Raw genomic sequence first — 18,489 nt, forward strand, 5'->3', positions numbered from 1 at the left:
CCATGCACCGTGGCAGGAAAACCCACGGTATAGCCCTGATGTGGTCTCCAGACCTGGAGATGGCCACGTGCATGGGCTGGCCGGGTCCCAAGAGCTGAAGCCTGTGAGCAGGCCTCCCGCCAGTGTCTCCTCTTCTCTTAGACTGCAATCTGGGGTCTGGGGATGGATGTGGTGTCTGCCTGGTGGTGTCCCCCACCTGGCGCCGTCAAACAGCAGGCACACAGCCCTGTCCCTCGAGCAGCATCCATGGGACGTGCTCCAAGGGAACCTGCCCAGTGCCTGAGGCCATGTGATGTAAGAGCCAGACACTTTCTGTGGCCACAGCCCCATGTGGCTCCTCGGCTGGAGTGTGGTCACCCCCCATCGATGGCCACTAGGACATGGAGCAGGAGAAGCTCCATTTGAGGGGCATTATTACCTTCGTATTGGATGCTAACTGAAGCCGCCCCAGCGACCCAGGGTCTCGGGTGAGGCTAGAGAAGAGCTCTAACGGAGCCGACAGGGGTGGCGGTGGCTCTTACAGTACCATGCTACCTGGGGGGGTGCCAGGAGGTGGTGCGGTCAGGGAGCCCCCAACACACACACGCCCAGTGCAGGCTCCAGAACTGTGGGAGGAGGCCCAGACTCTACTATCCCTCAGACAGTGCCCTGCGAACAGATCTCGCCCACTGATAAAGAGCCGCTGGGGCCCAGGTGAACAGACCAGGTTCTGTGCTGAGGCCCAGGTGCCATCAGAGGAGGAAGCAGACCAGTTCCACCGCCCCCCTGCACGCCACTTTCCCGCCACAAGGGAAGGATTGAGCAGTTGGGAGAAGCCCCGAGTCTGGTTTCTGCTGACTCGTGGGCCATGGCTGGCAGCCGGGCCATGTGGTCAGGTGGGCGGGTGATGGAAACCGAGCCTGTGGGAATGACCGAGGGAAGGGCACCAGGGTGCCTGAGAAGGACGTGTCGAAGCCCGTCGGGAGGATTCCGTCCGGGTTTGGAGGATGACGCATCCACAGCAGATATCCCGGAGTGCTCCCTGGAGGTGGAGTGGCTGCGGGGGCAGGGGGCCATGCAGACATGGGCCAAGCCTACACACATTCCTGGAGCACCCTCTGAGACACCAGGTGCCAAGAAGGGCTGTTCTGTCTGCCACAGAGGGAGACAGGGTGCAGCGGGGTGGGCAGTGGAGGCCCTGCTGGGTGGCCCCAAGCACGGCTGGCCAGGGACGCTGATGCTACATTTGAGGTCCCGGGGCTGCGGATGTGTCCCGGCCAGAAGGGACACTGGCTCTGGGCCGGGCTTTGCTGACAGGCAGTGGACGAAAGTGCTCTGGGTTTTCCTGGAGCAGGACACAGGGCTCCCGAACTGAGTGCAGACCTTCATTTCTTCAGACCATGGGGCTCACTTCATAGCCCCTGGCATCTGACAGCAGGCAGACGGGCAGGCAGGTGGAGAGCTCTCCCCTCAGGCCACCGGGCAGCGAAAGCGGTGGTCGTGGGCAGCACGAAGGCCTTCACGCATGTGTGCTCACACGCAGTGTGGCTGGGGCTAACGGAGAGGCCCCTGTCCTGGGAACAGACCGTGTTTCCCGTGGGTCTAGAGAAGAGGTGCTGGGGGGCACGTGGGCGTGATGACTGTGCTCTTCTGTTGCTACCCAGATCTACCCGGTCATCAGACCAGGGCTGCAGCCACTGGGGCCAGGGCGGAGCGCTCCCCGAGCCAGAAACGGTAGCGAGGTTTTTGAAACCAGTGTCACCCTTCCCGGAGCCTCACCCCACCTGGCAAAGCAAGGGTCTCAGTGAAAACAGCTCTGTGGCGCGGGGATCAGGATGAGGATGGACGGAGGGGAGGCACTGCCCACACAGGGCGGCTGGGCGGCCGGGCCTCAGGGCCCTTCCAAGGATACAGAGAGAAGCAACAGGAGTGGCTGACGGTCCGGAACCAACGATGACCACGTAACAGGGGAGGTTCAACATTGCATCAAGAAGGTGGGAGGCCATGCTGCCTCTTAGCGCCACGATAGTAGGAGGCCCCAAGGAAAGCCCGTGGATGGCCAGGGGTGCCCCTGCCGTGGGAGCCCACAGACCTGGGCCGCCGGCCCTGGAGACACCCTCACAGGGTATGACACCTGGATGGGCCGATTCTACTACTGTGCCACCCATTGTGAGCTTTGTGATCATTTTCCTACAAGGATCTGGTCAAGAACCAGGGGTTGGCCAGCGATGTACGTCATTAAAAATGAATATTTGGTTTTATTTTATTTTTTCAAAGATTTTATTTATTCATGAGAGGCACAGAGAGAGGCAGAGACACAGGCAGAGGGAGAAGCAGGCTCCCTGTGGGGAGCCCGATGCAGGACTCAATCCCAGGATCCTAGGATCTTGCCCTGAGCCAAAGGTAAACCCTCAACCACTGAGCCACCCAAGCAATATTTGGTTTCAGTTCCAGTTCTGGGCACACAGTTCCTATAACCCTTGATGTCTCTGAAGCAGTGAGAGTGTCTTGTGTGTCTCCATGGGGTAACTGGTGGCTTCAGGACAGGGGTTAGTCTCCGGAGAGGTCAGGTATGCATAGAGCCCTGGGGCATAGAGCCCTGGGGAGCGAGGAGGACAGGAGACTGAGTGACGCCCCAGTGGCCAGGCCCATAATCACCCTGCCCAACCAGGGGATCCGCCATGTAGGCCTCAAGCCATGGTCTGGCTGGTGAACCCATGCAGGTGCCAGAAGAGGGCATCCAGAGAGTGCGTGGACGCCCTGTGTTCCTTCCCTGGCACCTTGCCGCCCGCCGGCCTTCCAGAGGGGCTGCCCCTGACTTGCATCCTTTATAATAAACAGGCCATAGCAAGTGAACCCCTTTCCTGAGTTCTGTGTGCTGTTCTGGGAAATTGTGGAACCTGACAGGGATCACGGGAACCCCTAATGTCCAGAAGCACAGCCTGGACTTGCAATCGGTGCCCGAAGTGGGAGCCACCCTGTGGGCCTGAGCCGCTCACCTGTGGGGTCTGACGCCCATCCTTGGCCAGGTGAGTCAGAATCTCAGAATCGGCTTACGGGCCCTTGGCTGGTGTCCAGAGACTCAGATTCAGTCGTCAGTGTTGGAAAGCAGGCTGGAGGGGCCACTGTAATGAAGCTGCCAGGCCGTCCACACACCCTCGTGCAGCCTCGGATGGATAAGAACCTGCCCACCCGCTGGAAGAGTCCTATGCCCGCTTCACCTCCTGCCCAACCTGCAGGCCTGATCCCTCTTACTTCCTAACATTTCTTGTTGCTTTTGTTTCTTATGATCCAATTGGCCAGACTGTTGGTTTTATTTGCCTTTTCAGGGAAGCTCCTGGCTGGGGGCCCTCTCCACCGCACCCCTCCCGCCACCACTTCGCTGGCTTCTGCTCTCGACTGTCTCCCTTGGTGGCTTCTGCCGAGCATCTTCCAGCTCCTGCAGCTGGCAGGCAGCTCAGCTCCTGGACCTTGGTCCCAGGTGAACCCCAAGACCCACACTCCCTGGTGCCAATTTGCTGCAGCCCGCAAGGTCTGAACGCAGCTTTTTCAGTATCATCTGCCTCTAGGTATTTTCAAATTTCCATTGTGATTTCTTCTTGGGGCTTTAGTTGTTTGGAGTGAATGTTTTAAATTATCTGGCTCTTACGTGTGGCCCGTGGGAACCCGTGTCCTCCGGCTCATGGCGGGCATCGGGGGGTTGGGCTCCAGGTGGAGGACGGCCCAGGCCAGGCCCCACGTCCGCCATCCGCTGAACACCCCGGCCAGCCTGGCCCAGCTGTCCATGGGCCGCAGCCTGCCTGGACCACGTGACAACAAGCTCCCCCTCCCTCCTGTGGTCAGCTGGGGACTCTCACCCCACTGCAGGCTTTGACTCACTCCTGAGCACCAGAGATAGGCCCTGGTGCCATGAGAAGCATCCCACGCCCCTGGCCACGGCCCTGCCACCCATCCCTTATCTGGTCCTTCTACTACCCTACCAGTGCCCCGGCCTGGGAGGTCACAGGCTTCCCAGGTCTTCCTTGTGGCTCTTCCTAGAACGGCCCCTCTGGACTCCACAGCAAGCTTGCAAATTCTCCAGAAGCTGCAGCTGGATCTCACTCAGAGTTTCTGCTCAGCATCTGCCCCCCAGGAGCCGTCAGGTGGCAGGCAGCAGCCCCCCACCCCAGCGCTAGGTCACTTTCAGGCCATAAGGATCCAAACTCAAAAAATGCCAAAGGAGTAGCTGAGAGACTGAGCAGCTGGGCGGCAGCCAAAGACCAGTTACCGGGCTGATTGGAAACAGAGCCCCGAGATCTGCCAGCTGCCACCTCTGTGCTGGTCTCAGCCCTGGGGCTGCAGCTCCTGCAAGGCCACTGCTGAGGACCTCTGGGCACCTCAGGGCTGCCCAGGGTTGGGGTGTCAGGGTCTCCGGGCTCTGGAAGGGGGGCCTCGCCTTCCCCACCTGGCAAGCTTTCCCAGGTCCCACCCCTGCGGCCCAGCCTGGGGGGCCCTTCACAGTCCCTGCAAGGGTGGGTCCTCAGAGCCCTCCCTGGAAAGGGCCCCACAGTCCCAGAGGTGTGCCCTCACCTTGCACACAAGCTACAGCCCAGAGCACCAGTACTAGAGGCCACAGGCAGACCCTTGCTCTGTCTACCCAGCTGGGCTCTTATCTGTCCACCAGACAAAAAAGCACTAAGCTTGGCCCAAGGCAGTGGCAGCAGCCAGTGAGGGAGGGAGGCCACCAGTGGGCAAGGGCTGGGCAGTGTGGCCAGCCAGGGATGGGAAGTCAGGGGTGGTGGGAGCCACCCTGGGGGCCGGGGTCCTGGCCCGGCTAGTGGGCCAGCTGCTCAGCCTGGCTGTTGTTTAACCGAATGTGTTGGCTGTTGTTTTCTAAATCAAGATTTCCAAAAACTTATTACGGACAGAATGAGTATTGCCACTACTTAGGATAAAGCAAACACACCTCCTTAAATCCATTAATTTAGGTGCTTGTGGTTGCTGTGATTAGACTTTCCTAAGTTTCTTTAGCAGGTTTGCATGCATGTTCGTAGAAGCATCTGCAGCCTTCTCTTGGGAGGAATTCCACATTTTCCAATTTCCTCCTTTCCCGCCAGGTATTCATTCCATTTTGCATTCTCCATAGAAGCCTGGGTCCATGTAGGACGCCGCCAGACATCCTGTGGTGCCTCCCTGGCGTCTGACTCCCATAAGGACTCTAGAATCTCTGCAGTGAGACTAGCTCCAAGCTGCAAGGGAAGTGAGGAGGCACGCGTGTATATGTGCACACGTGGGTGTGCATGTGCACACAGGTGTGCACGCGTGTATGTTGGGCACAGATGACATTCCACGCAGAGGAAATCAAATGCTCAACTGCCTGAAGGTGAGAGACCCAGTGTGTAGGAGCAAGGAAAGCTGCGTGTGGCATGTTATCGAGGTCACGTGGTTCAGGCGCGGAGATGAGGCAGGTTGGATGCCATCAAGCTGGGGTGGCCGCAGGGTGGACAGATGGGAGACGGGACAAGGCGATGTTGGTGTGCACTATCCCGTGTTCTCTTCCTGGGCACCTGACTGCATTCTGGCTAGCGGATGTGGGCAGGAGTGGCTCCTCCAAAGCCCCAACCCCATCCCCCGGCACTCCCTTCCCCTTGCACTCCAACCCTGGAGCCCTCATGCCCTGCTGGCCTAGCTCAGGATGGAGGAGGGCTGCCCCATACCTGACTGTGCCAGGAGTGGCTTACAGAGCAAGCAAGAATCTTGTGGTTGATTTGCTCTCATGCTCCTACCTCGATGGCAGCTACCAGGGCCTCTCCTGGACAGGCCTTACTCCTCTGATCTCTGCCGTGCGTGGTACTGGGCCTTCATCTCAACAAAGCTCTTAAAATTCCATCTCTCTCTCTGTCTCTCTCTTTTTTTTTTTTTTTATTTTATTTATTCATGAGAGACAGAGAGAGAGAGGCAGAGACATAGGCAGAGGGAGAAGCAGGCTCCATGCAGGGAGCCCGACGTGGGACTCGATCCCAGGTCTCCAGGATCAGGCCTTGGGCTGAAGGTGGTGCTAAACCGCTGAGCCACCGGGGCTGCCCCTAAAATTCCATCTCTTAAAGTGACTGGTTTCCAATCTTGCAAAGTTCTGAATTTCCGGATACGTCTCTATGTTTGGTGTCATTTCTGTGGGCAAACTGGGCGTTCCTCCATGAGCCCATCACTTTCTGGTTCTGCTGAGTTGCCACAGTGGTTCTCACAGAATTCCACTAGCGTCACACAGATCCCTGTCATTCCTCCACTGTTGGGTGTCACTGCCAGCGGCCTGGCTGCTACACCAATGTCATATCATTTTAGGTTTAGGATTTATTTGTTACCACAACATAAACTGGTCTATCCTAACTGCTTCAGAAATAGGTTCTCTGTAGGAAGGAGCTGCCATTAAAAAAAAAAAAACACAACACTTAAATTAATAAATACCCATAGAACCTCCATGGTGCATGACCCTAAGCTTTGTAGCTCATGTGATTGGTCTCAGCTTGACCGGTCTCAGACAGGCCCATTCCCACTGCAGGGAGTCAGCTGCTGTCAGCAGATCTTGGTGGCCTTGGGGGGCACTAGCCTCGCTCTAGGCATCTCTTCCTCCAGAAGGCGGGCCTGGGTATGCTGTCCTGATGAGGGCAAAGGTGGGTCACAGGACTGAGACTGGAGTCGAGGGGTAGAGCTCCCCACCCACAGCGGGAGTGCCATGAGGTTGCCTAGCAACAGCATGGGCAGAGGTGAGGGTGAGGCCTGGGGACCCTAATACCATGTGTCATGGGGGGTGCGTGGGGACAGATAACTCCAGTTTTCAAGTCAAAAGCTGCTGGACCAAGAGAAGTTGCACCCCAACCTGACATGCTGGTTACCTGGTGATTCTGGACCTGGAGATGGACACCGTGACCAGACGAGCTTCAGTGAGGCAGAGGATGTGTCTGGTGGCAGTGTCCTCCTGGGCAAAATACAGAACCTCTGTATTTCCCAGCCTTCCCTAGGGTAGTGTGGGCGATGAGGTCACAGGACTGAGCTCTAACCAATGGCAAACACAGGAAGTGAGATAAGCTCCTTGGTTCCTTTCAAAGTGACCCTGGAGGACACATGTTCCCAAAGACAGCTGGAAGGTGACGAAGATCTGGTCAACCTGCACGAGACCACAAGTGACTGGAAAATACAAACCCTGTGCGTTGGGGGCCCAGGTGCACCGACAAACCCTCGGGAAGCCTGCATCTGTGCCGACTCCCAAGGGGCTGGGGGTGCTCCCAGGAGCACTGTGGCTGTGAGGACCAGGCAGTTGAGGCGGGGGGTAGAGTGTTGAGCACAGGAAACCTGGGAAAGCAGACTGCCCGGGGGGAGGCCGGGAAGGCTGGGGAGGCCCGGGAGGCTGGGGAGACTCAGGGGTGACTGTGGAGCCACCTGGAAGGATGGGACACGCTACGAGCTTGGGGTTTCCAGCCTCACCAGTGAGACTGTTGTGAGGTTGACGAGACCCAAGGGGAGGCAGTGGGCTCACTCGTAGAAATGGAGGGAAGTCATCGGAGGCAGCCTGGGTGGTGTAGAGAGGCTTGTCCCACAGGGAAGGCACAGAGATGGGGCCCAGGGAAGGGGAGCTTGGGCCGGTCTCCTTGGCTGCAGCCCCTGGGATCCTGCTCCGTGCTGACAGCAGACCTCCTGGAAAACTTCCAAGGGCACAGCATTTTGATCAGCGTTCTCCGGAGAAGCAGAAGCCGCAGTGCGTGCGTGTACACAGCAAAGAGGTTTGTTGCAAGGGATTCACTCATACGGTGACAGAGGCTGAGATGTCCTGAGTGCTGCAGTCCGCAAGCCGGAGGCCCAGGAGAGCCAAAGGTGTGAGTGCTGGTCCAAAACCCAGTAGGGGGGATCCCTGGGTGGCTCAGCGGTTTAGTGCCTGCCTTTAGCCCAGGGCGCGCTCCAGGAGTCCCAGGATCTAGTCCCGCGTCGGGCTCCCTGCATGGAGCCTGCTTCTCCCTCCTCCTGTGTCTCTGCCTCTCTCTCTCTCTCTCTCTGTCTATCATAAATAAATAAATAAATCTTAAAAAAAAAAAAAAAAACCAGTAGGCTGGGGACCCAGGAAAGTCCAATCTGTCAGCATGGCTCTGAAGGCAGGAAAGGTCTGGTGTGCTGGCTCATGCAACCAGGCAGGAGGCGGTCTTTCGCACCCAGCCTTCAACTGATTGGGTAAGGCCCACCCATGTTAGGGAGGACGATGTTCTACTCGGTCTATGCAACCAAATGTTAATCTCATCCGGAAACAGCCTCACAGACACCTGAATTAATGTTTGCCCAAATGTCTGGCCCCCATGGCCTGGTCAGACTGATGCCTACAGTTAACCCTCACACAAGGCTTCTGTCCCCATGGTAGTGTGGTTGGTGTCCCACTTGACCAACTCCTGCCGGACCACAGAGTCCCTACACCCCCTTGCAAGGCTTCTGGAAGCTACTAAATCATTGCCAGGCAGGTGCTTGGAAGCAGGACAGAAAAGAAACAGTACTAAGTGCTTTGTCTACTGGGGCAACCGTGACAAACATCACCGCAAGGGCAGCTCCAGCCACAGACACTCACCGTCCCCCAGTACTGGAGGCTGAAGCCTGAGATCCAGGCGCCGGCAGGCGGGCTCCTCCTGAGGCCTCTCTGCGTGTGTGTGGATGGCCGTGCTCTCCCTGGGTCCTCACAGTGTCGGCCCTCTGTATGTGTCTGTGTCCTGATCCCCTCTTCTCATGAGGACCCCAGTGACCCCAGTGACCCTGTGTTACCTAGATCACCCCTGTAAAAGCCCATATGAAGATACAGGCACATGGAGGGTTAGGACTTCACCATATGAATTCAGGTGGGTGGGGCTGGACAATTCAGTCTGTGAAATAAAAATGCGGATGCTGGAAAGGCGGGAGCACCCGGCTGGACATTACCCGGTGAAGCCAGTGTATGCGTTTCCTATCACCACCGGAACATGGAACAGACAATCGCAAGTTCAGGGGCTTGGAACCCGCATTCTGTGGCTTCGCACACTCCAGAGGCCAGAAAGGGACCTCAGGGGGCCGCAGGGCCACATCCTTTGAGCAGACTCTAGGGGAGGATCCTCTCCTTGCCTTTACCAGCATCTGGAGTCGCCCTCCTCGGCCAGTGGCCGTTCCTCCCTCTGCAAGGCCAGGAGGGCAGATCTGTGTCCTGTTTCCATTCTCTGCTAACTCTCCCTCTGCCTCCCTCGGGGGCCTTGTGGTGACACCGGGTCGGATCTCCCCAGCTCAGAGGCCTGAATCACACCTGCAAAGCCCCCTCGGCTGTAGAAGGGGACATTTGCAGGCCTCGGGGTTAGGATCCGGGTATCTCCGAAGGCCACTATTTAGCCAACCACAGCCAGAAAACCCACCAGCCGACTGGCGTGTCCTGGGGAGCCCCAAAGGACACCTCGCTTGCCAGGCAAGGAGGAAGATGCTGGTGAGCAGGGCTCAGTGCCGCCAAGAGCTGCATGGAAGCCAGTCCTAGAGGCCAGACTGAGGGCAGGAGATGCCCCTTTGGAGACAGACTCTGAGAGCAGCCAGCATGTGGTGGCCAACGCAGCAGAGGCCGGGGGGTGGGGGTGCTGTCACAGGAGCAGCAAACCTAGGAGCCTGGGTCTTAGGGACAGCAGAGAGCTCTGACCCATCAGGGAAACAAGGTTTTCCTGGGCTGAGACCTGTGGGCAGCCAGGAGGTCCTGCTCCATCTCTACCATCACAAGAGATCAAGGAGGTTGTGCAGGAGGCTGAGAGCTGCCGCCCTGTTTCTGGTTGAATTGTGTGCCCCAAATTTGCGTGTGCAGGTCCTGACTCCCGGCACCTCAGCGCTGACTGGAGACAGGTCCCTTAGAGAGGGGGCTCAGGTAAGACGAGGTCAGAGGGGTTGGGCTATTCTGCCAACCAGAAGTCTGGGGCCAGGAGTCTCCTGAATGGGTGCTGTCTCGCAGGGGTGCAAAGAGACTGACCTGTGAAAGTGTGGGCTGGGCCTCCTCAGTGTGGGCGGCCTCTCCCAGCCCGAGGGGAGCAGGGGAGGGAGGGCGAGCTTGCTCCCTGCCCCGTCTCTGCCCCACATCTGCCTGGCCCATGGTCTCCTGCCTTGGGACTTGGACCGGAACATACTGGGTGGGCTCTCCTGGTCCTCAGGCTTCAGATTGCTGACCTTGGGACCCATCAGCCTCCATGACAATGGAAGGAGCCCATCCCCTTTAATAAATCTATTAGTGCGTATTTATCCCACCGGTCCTGCTCCTCAGAACCCTGACCAACGCAAAGCTCACCTGAGAAGCACGTAACTCCCAGTTGCTGGGCCAGCCTCCTGTCTCTGCCAGAGCAGATGGCACAGGCTTGGGACATGGTATGGGGCCAGGAGTCTCCTGAATGGGTTCTGTTCCTCCCCCATCAAAAAGGTGATCCTAGGGGATCCCTGGGTGGCTCAGCGGTTTAGCACCTGCCTTTGGCCCAGGGCGCGATCCTGGAGGCCTGGGATCGAATCCCACGTCGGGCTTCCGGTGCATGGAGCCTGCTTCTCCCTCTGCCTGTGTCTCTGCCTCTGTGTGACTATCATAAATAAATAAAAATTAAAAAAAAAAAGGTGAGCCTAGAGGAATGACTACGACAGGCAGAGGTCTTGGGGGCACATGTCTGTGTCCAGCAGCAGGGAGCACAGAGTGACCCACAGACAAGACGGCCTCTCACCTCGGCCACTCAGATGCTGCCCACTGGGCCCATGAGCAGAGCAGCCCTGGGGACAGATGAGGAGGCCCCTCCCACCAAGCCTGTCCCACAGGCCACCGGTGAGTCCCCGCTACAATACCATCCCTTGGGAGGTCAGCCGGTCACTTCAGAGACCTCTGCCTGTGAGGGGCAGCCCTGCATCTTTAGCAGAACCAACACAGAGGACAGGTTGGTCTGCTCTGAGCATAGAAGTTCAGCCCACTCTGCGTGATGAGGGTCTACAGAGTGTTGGCTTGTCCAGCACAGCACAGGACCTGCATACAATGGCCCTAGACCACGGGACTCGATTTACAATGTGGCAGGAGGAGCTGCAGTGGGCCAGTGGCCATGCGGGTCCTAGCAGAGGCCACATCACCTAGAAACCGCCGCCGCTGGCCCCACAGAGCATTGGGCGGCCTTTGGAAAGGTCAGCTGAGTGAAGTAAGTCAATTGGAGAAGGACAAACATTATATGTTCTCATTCATTTGGGGAATATAAATAATAGTGAAAGGGAATATAAGGGAAGGGAGAAGAAATGTGTGGGAAATATCAGAAAGGGAGACAGAACATAAAGACTCCTAACTCTGGGAAACGAACTGGGGGTGGTGGAAGGGGAGCAGGGCAGGGGGTGGGGGTGAATGGGTGACGGGCACTGAGGGGGGCACTTAACGGGATGAGTACTGGGTGTTATTCTGTATGTTGGTAAATTGAACACCAATAAAAAAATAAATTTATTATAAAAAAAAAGAAGAAAAAGTCAGCTGAGGCCCTAGCTTGGGGTTGATACCTATGGGGATGAAGTGTCATGTTGTAGGATGCAGTGTTCACTCCAAATCAATAAACATGGGCACTCTGTCCCCAACAAGGCTGGGACAGAGGGGTAGAAGCAGGAATGACCCACCTGGGGCCTGTGCCCACTGCCCTGTCCACTCACAGCTGTGCAGGTTGGAGGGGGCCACAACTTGACCTAGACCTCTCTAGGTCTCTACCTCTCTGTTCCTGCCCCTACACCCCTATGGCTGCTGCCCTGTCACTCCAGGTCCTTTGTCCAGAGACAAGGAGTCCCTAAATGAGCAGGGGGATGTGGCCATGACCATCAGAAAGCAGCAGGACTGCAGTCAGGTGACAGGGCCCTGGGCTGTCCACGAGCGGCCTGTCCAGGGCTGTTTTATTGGCTCGTGGACAGAGCAGCAGCCCTCCTGGGAAGGGAGTGAGCCCCAGGGGCTCTGACCCTCACGTGAGGCTCTGACTGGCCGCTGCCTAGGCCAAGGGAGGTGGCCACCGGGAGGGAGGGGATGGGGCTCAGGCGGCCTGCCCTGGCCCTGAAACCAGCTGTGGGGCAGCGGCTATAGTCTGTTGTCCTCCAGCAAATGCCCAGGGCCAGAGGGAGCTGCACCACCGACCTTCACCCTGAGGGATGCCTGTCTCAGCAGGAGGGATCCTCAGCTCCAGGGCTTCCCCCTGCAGGCCTTGTCCTCTGCTGCCCCCAGTCCTCCCCACAAGACCTCCGGCATGGACGTCTGTCCCACAAGGAACCTCAGCCAGCTCCCCAACACTGAACTCCAAGACGTCCAGGCCTCTTGCATGGCGGGCACACCCGAGTCTCTCTTCCTGAGGCCTGGCATTTTGCACGTGGTGGGCACGGCATGCCCACCCTGGTTGTCAAAATTCTCAATGATTTCCGTCCTGGTTTCGGCAGTTCCAGGGTCCCCATGAGGCTGCCTCAGCCCCCCCACCCAGGACACAGTCAGAGCACCCAGGGCACATCTAGGAGCACTGTGTCCAGGCCCCTCTAGACTGGCTGGCATGACGCAGTGCTGGCGGTGAAACACTGAGTCTCACCTGGGCCTCCGGGGTGGCCGTGACCAAGTAGCATGGACCAGGGGGTGTAAACAGCAGATGTTTATTCTCTCGTGGTCTCGAGGCTGGGAGTCTAAGACCCCAGTGTAGGGCGAGGGAGAATCCGGTTCAGTGCCTCCCCCCAGGGCTGGTGGGTTGCTGGTCATCTCTGGGGTTCCTGGCAGGTAGAAGCATCACCCTGGTCTCTGCCTTCACCTTCACACACCTTCTCCCAGTGTCTGTCTGCTTTCCCTTTGCCTGCTGCATCCACCAAACAGGACCCCCCGGGCCTGGGCATCCCCAGCCCCAATCCCGGCAGGACAGTTCTAGCCTGGGCGTCCCTGCGTCCAAACAAACTCCGGAGCCCAGACAGACCTGCCTTCAACCAAACTTCCCATTCTCTGTCCACTTGACCTAGGCCTTCTCTGTTCCTGCCCCTACAGCCCTATCTTGCAGCCACCAGACAAAGCCAAAAATATATACCCCCAAATCAAGTGCACGGAGACAACCCACTCCTGGCTGGCCACCTCCATCTCCCTGGGGCAACCACCTCCAATCAAATACACCTCAAACTTCCCCGTTTCCACCCTCATGGAATTATCATTCACACACCATAAAATCCATTCATTTGAAGTGTATAGTTTGGGGGCACCCAGCTGGCTCTGTAGGTGGAGCAGGAGACTCTTGGTCTCAGGGTTGTGAGTTCGAGCCTCATGGTGGGTACAAACGTCACTTAAAATTTTTTTAAATCTTTAAAAAAATTTAAAAATCAAGTGTACAGTTCAGTGTTGTGTGTGTGTTTTAAAGCATATATTCACAGGGTTGTGCAATCATCACCACCGATTTAACATTTCAACATCCTCAAAAGAAACCCTGCCCATCCCCCCCGAACCCGGCCCCAGGAGAGCACGAATCAGCTTTCTGTCTATGGATTCACCTGTTGGCAAACATCACAAATATTTCACATCAATGGGATTATACGACATGTGGCCTCCTGTGTCTGGCTCCCCTCACGCGCCAGCCTGTGTAGATCTCATCCTATTCTACGGCCGGATGGGATTCCGCGTCCTGGATGGGCCACACTTGGCTGGTCCACTCATCACCGGTGGCCCTTGGGACGTGTTCCCCACCCCCCCACCCCCACCCCCCGGCCTTTGGCTGCCGTTTGAGTGTGCGTAGGTTTCCGTTTCTCTGGGAAGCATCCGAAGGGGAACTGTTGGGTCACACGGTGACTCTATGTTTAGCCTCTGGAGGAACTGCCCGTCTGCACCCTGCGTGGCTGCAGCATTTCCCATCCCCGCCAGCGCTCTGTGTCTCCACGCCCTCATTCCTGCATCTCCACGCCCTCATTCCTGCGAGTGAGTAGACACTAGCTTTTCTTTGGTGGCCGTCCTGACGGGCGGGAAGCCATCCGTACCTCCCTGACGACTAGTGATGCTGCTGAGTATCTTCCCGTGTGCTTATTGGCCATTTTACGTCTTCTCTGAAAAAACGTTGATTCAGATCCTCTGTCCATTTTTTTAAGTCGCGTTATTGGTGGGGTGAAGTGGGGAGGGAAGTGGAGGTTGTTAAGAGTTCTTCGCAGGTCCTAGCTACTCATCTTTTATCAGATCTATGATTTGCAAATATTTTCTCCCATTTCCTGGGTTTTTTCCACATCCTCCGTGATATCCTTTGACACACCAAAGTTTTAAAGTTGGGCCACAGGTCTAACTAATGTGTGTTTTTTTTTTTCTTATGTTGCTTCTGCTTTTGGGTTCGTGTGTAAAAAACTATCGTCTAAGACAAGGCTGAAGATGTGGAGGACTGTGATCCATCTGAGAGCATTTTGAGTTGATTTTTGTGCATCGCGTGAGGTTGGGGCCCCTTGACTCCGTGGCGAGTGGATGCACCCAGCTGTCCCAGCACTGTTGAGAAGACTGTTCTTCCTCTCACCGAATTGTCTGCCCCCCATCACCACCGTGCTGTTGAAACCAACAGACCAGCAATGTGTGCAAATGTCCCTGGGCTCTAGGGATCCTCAATCTGACTTCACGCGCTCTGGTACACAGGGGCACCACTGTGGCGTGATGACCGCAGTTCCCACTGAGCTCCTGTCAGGAAGTGTGCGTCCTGCAACTTTGTTCGTCTTTTTCGAGGTTGTTTGGGCTCCTCTGAGGCCCTGGCGGTCCCCAGTTATCTTCAGGATGAGCTCATGAAAAGCCCGTCGGGGTTTCAACAATGACTGTATGGAGGCTGTGGGTGAATTTGGAGAGTCCCGGCTTTGCAACAGCACCACATCCCCCGATCTGGGAGCCCTGGGTATCCATCCACTCAGATCTTCTCCATTCCTTTCCACCACATTCCGTCACTCTCAGTGTGCAGCTGTGACACTTCCTTTACTAGATTTATTACTGGGTATTTTGTTCTGTTCCCAGCCATTGCAAGTGGGGGCGTCTTCGTGACTCCCCTTTTTGGGTGGTTCATTGCTAGTGTACGTTGTTAGCACGCTGCTGTATTCGGATTATAAACTTTCTTTTTTCTCTTCCTTTTTTTTTTTTAATTTTTTTTTAAATATAAAACCATCCTGCGCCAGGCCTGCCTTCCAGTCTCTGCCAAAAGCTGGGATGGTGGCTGACTCCCTCCTGTAGCACACTCGGCTTGAACGGCCTGTTTGCTTCATTTGGGTGGTCCTCATCTATTCCCCTGGGAGACCAAGGGGCAGGGGCGGGGTTCAGTGGCCCCCCCCACCAATAGCACCTGTGCTCCGTGGGAGCCGTCAGCTCAGCCCCTGCAGCTGAGCCTGCCAAGAAGCCTCTTAGTCTAGCAAGCCTAAAGGAGACAGAGACCTCCCACCTCCCCTAGGCCAGGCCCTGCTCCACATTTCACCCGCCCAAGAATACTTGGAGCAGCATTACCACAGATTGGGAAACTGAAAAACCAGCATTAAATCGTAGGGAAGACTCGGAGCCAGACCCGGGGTGGGGGTAGAGCAAAGGCCCACTCTTCCTGCCAGGCTGTCCACCCCCTGGCCATCCTCCTCACACCCCCAGCCCCCTTGCCCTCAGGGCAGCCAGCCCCTCATAGGATGGTGTCTCTCCCTGTCCCAGGGACACAGTACAGGCAAGTCAGTCCTTCATTCTCTAGCAGCCCCTCTGGGTGCTCGTCCTTTCTCAGATGTGCCCCCTGAATCCCCACCTGCCCCCATTGCTCCAACCTATGTCATCTTAAGGCCACCCGTGATGTTTAGCTTTGCATGTGAGGGTGAGCAGCTGCCGGGTGACCAGACTGGCCATGATTTCTGGGGGCGTCTGGAAGGGTATCTCTGGACGACATGAGCTCGAATCAGCAGACTCGGCACAGTAGATGGCCCTCCCCAGAGTGGGTGGGCCTCACCCAGGCCCCTTAAGGCCTGGATAGACCAGGAGAAGGAGGAAAGAGGGATTTGCCTCCTTGTCTGCCTCACCCGCTGAGCTGGGACATCTCATCTCATCTTCTCTGGCCCCGGAACTGGGACTTACACCACCGGTGCCCTGGTTCCCAGGCCTACAGGCTCAGGCTGAATCATAGCATCAGCCTTCCCAGGTCCCTGGCGTGCAGGCGGCAGGCAGTGGGGCATCCTGGGCTTCTCGAGCACGTGAGCCAGTGTGCAACATTGGACCTCCTTACATCTCCTACTGCTGAGTCTCTAGAGAGCCCAGAACCACCGCTGGTGGGTCCCCTGTAGTCCCCACAAGGTCAAGATGGTGGGCCACTGGATAGAGCACTTCGGAGGTGGTCCCAGGGCAGAGCCCACCTGTGCCAGGCACCCAGATGTGGCCCATTTCCCCTGTGATCCCGGGGGCCTGTAGCGTGGATTCCTCTGCGGGGCTGAGGCACCTGCTGACATATGCCCCCATTCAGTGCAGCAGCCAGGCCTGTGCAGAGACCCTCAGGTGGCCCCCTGCCCCCGTAGTCAGATCTAACACAGCTCCATGCTGGACTTCAACCCAACTGCTGGCCCCCTACATCAGCATCTAGCTCTCTTGCCCCTTTCTGCCCCCATCTCCTGGCTTATTTCTTCTCCTCCAAATGTACCCGCTTTGCCTGGAATGCTCTTCCCCAGCAGCGCACAGGTCTGGCTCCTTCTCAGTCCTCGGGGCCTCGGTGTACCATGGACTCCTCTATGCCCCCAGCACTGGGAGACTGCCCACCTGATACTATTAAATTATCCTGGGAATTCCCGCCCTTCCCAGCATTGACCTGATTGGTGTGGGGTGACATCCATCACCTCGAGCAAGTTCTAAGGTCCTTGAGAGATGAGGTCCTGGCTGTCCACCTCCCGCAGCCAGGATCTAGAGTAGCACCTGGGGCGCCCACTAACTAGTGGATGCACACCTGAAGACAAAACACGCTAGCTGGACTTGACTTGCTCTGAGGGCCGGTGGATGGAGCTTCTGCCCTCCACCTAGCTCCCCTTCCCAGATGGTGGGCTCATGAGCCCCCTCTGCTCCCCTTCCCAGAGGGCCCCGGGAAGGCCTTTCTCAGAGGATTCATCCCACAGCTTTGGCAGGAAATGAACCTATCACTGTGGTCAGCGGGGGCCTGATGGGAGAGCAGAGTGCCCAGGACACGTATGCAAGCATCCTGTCACCCTGGAGACCTCTTCTGCCTCCTTTTCCGCAAAAAGAATCCTAGCAGGGCCACCTGGGGAGCTCAGTCGGTGAAGCATCTGCCTTCGGCTCAGGTCAGGATCTCAGGGTCCTGGGACAGAGCCCTCCATCAGGCTCCCTGCTCAGTGGGGAGCCTGCTTCTCCCTCTCCCTCCTGCTTGCACACTCCCTCTCCCTCTCTCTCTCAAATAAATAATCTTTTTTTAAAAAAAAGAACCCTGGCAGACCCCAAGTGAGGATGTAAGCCATTTTTATTATAATGTTATCTCAACACACACAAACACTACACTATGTACAAACACGTGTGCATAGCTCTTATACAAGCAGGAAGCCAGGATGGACTTTGATTTTATTATTATATTTTATTTATACCCCAACTTTTTTTTTTTAAGTAGGCTCCACACCCAACACTGGGCTTGAACTCACCATCTCCAGATCAAGAGTCCCATGCTCTACCAAGTGAGCCAGCCAGGTGCCCCTGGAACAGATTTTTTTAAATTAACCACCAAGAAAACTACAGAAATAAGAGTACAGAGACAGGAGTAAGCTAGGGCTGCTCCGGCTAATAGGAAGCTGCTGGCCACCCAGGGCCATTCCCACTGCAGTGAAGTACAATGAAAAATCTGGGTCCTGCTGGGTGGTGGCACTGGCCCCGTGTCAAGGGGTCAGCAGTCATTTGTGCCAGGGTTACACGGAACATTTCCACTTCTTCATCCGAGAGTCACCAGGCCACAGGTCCGCTCTGTCACCTGGGGAGAAGCACTGCCCACTTGATGGGTCCCCTCCTGCCCGCATCCCCATCAGCCTGCCCCCCCGGCCCCCATCTTCAGAAAACCGACTTGACTGTGGGGCTGGCCTCCACCGGGGTGAGCAGAGTACACAGTGTTTGGAGGCTGTCCTACAGGTGGCTGGGGTCTCCTGGACATTTAACACCGGTCACCGTCTCAGGGACCTTTCCAAGCAGACTCTGTCGCCGTGCTCAACAACTGCCCTTACCGTGGATGACCAGGATTTTCAAGCCAGGCCGGCTGGCTGTCAGGCTCATCACCCACCCTGGGGGGCACTCGCTGCTGCATCACCTCCTCCAGGGAGCCTCCTTGGATTGTCCGAAGCGCCTGGGGAAGGCCGAGAGAAGGGGAAGGTGTTCGCAGGGCGCCGCGAGGCCGGCCGGCGTTGGGCTCGGGGCACCCAGGTCTGACCCCCGCGGAGCGCGCGCTCCGGGGGCGGGGCGGGGCCGGGGGCGGGGCCGGGGGCGGGGCCGGAGCGCCCTATAACAGGCGGCGGGGGCGCGCGCGCGGCCAGAGAGCGAGC

The sequence above is a fragment of the Canis lupus genome, chromosome 18, assembly GCF_003254725.2.
Source record: "Canis lupus dingo isolate Sandy chromosome 18, ASM325472v2, whole genome shotgun sequence".
Lineage (NCBI taxonomy): Eukaryota > Metazoa > Chordata > Mammalia > Carnivora > Canidae > Canis > Canis lupus.